Here is a 944-nt window from a genome sequence, read left to right as displayed (position 1 = left end):
CCCATCTGGGGAGCGCACCTGCCGCTCTCTGACCATGTTCTGTCTCTGTTCACCAGATGTTCGGTAACTGACAAGGTTGCAACACCATCCATAAAGTGGTCAGTGGCGAATGCCACTGAAGGGGGTCAGCCAAAATTCTTCCTTCGTCGTAGTCTGTTCTTAGTCTAGAAGGACTGCTGAAATTGTTCACTTTGGGTGACCTGCTGGTATTTGAAATACCGGTGACATCACCTTCAACATCAGAGCAACACAAACCACCACAGGATGACAAATGGACAAAGTGTAACAGAATGGTGCTAAAAAGGCTGCTTCGCTCTGTCCCCAGACCAAGGAGACTTATTGTATTCATCTGTCCATAGTCTGAGGGGAATACGAGAGGTGCTTGCCAGTCACCTCTCACAGTTGCCCAAAAAGGAACAAAGCAGGCTCTCTGCTGAGTGCAGCTTGTTTAACGGCCCATGGTGCCCGGGCACCATGGACAGAATGTACCTCACTGATGGCATAGAAGTCAGCTCCCATGACAGAATTGCTCCTGGTTTTAGGATTCCTTGGACCTCACACAAAGATTTACTTTAAAACTTTGGAAATAAATGTATCCAAACAGGGCCTCGGGCCATACCCATAAGTTTCTAGACTAGAGACATCTGGTTCCTCGTGATGTACAATGTGTGCTATTCAGTCTCTGGGGGCCAGTGAGCTTTCTTCCCAGAGAGACTGGGACCTCTGGGGGCTCAGAAACCATTTCCAAGAGAGGCAGTCACTGGAATCAAGGGGGAGCAGCAGTTGCTGGGAGACACCACACCCCTTAACTACTCCGTGGGCTGTAAGGGAAGAGAAAACAAACTGCAAAAAAAGGTCAACCACTATATGGAAGTCACAAGAAACTGGAGTTTGGTGCAACATAAAAAATGTTAAACATGGTAGTGGGAGCGGGGAGGAAACAT

The sequence above is a fragment of the Echinops telfairi genome, unplaced genomic scaffold (assembly GCF_000313985.2).
Source record: "Echinops telfairi isolate 266 unplaced genomic scaffold, ASM31398v2 ScPeMD7_7421;HRSCAF=8459, whole genome shotgun sequence".
Lineage (NCBI taxonomy): Eukaryota > Metazoa > Chordata > Mammalia > Afrosoricida > Tenrecidae > Echinops > Echinops telfairi.
The sequence above is the reverse complement of the archived record's forward strand: the minus strand, read 5'-3'. Positions refer to the sequence as shown.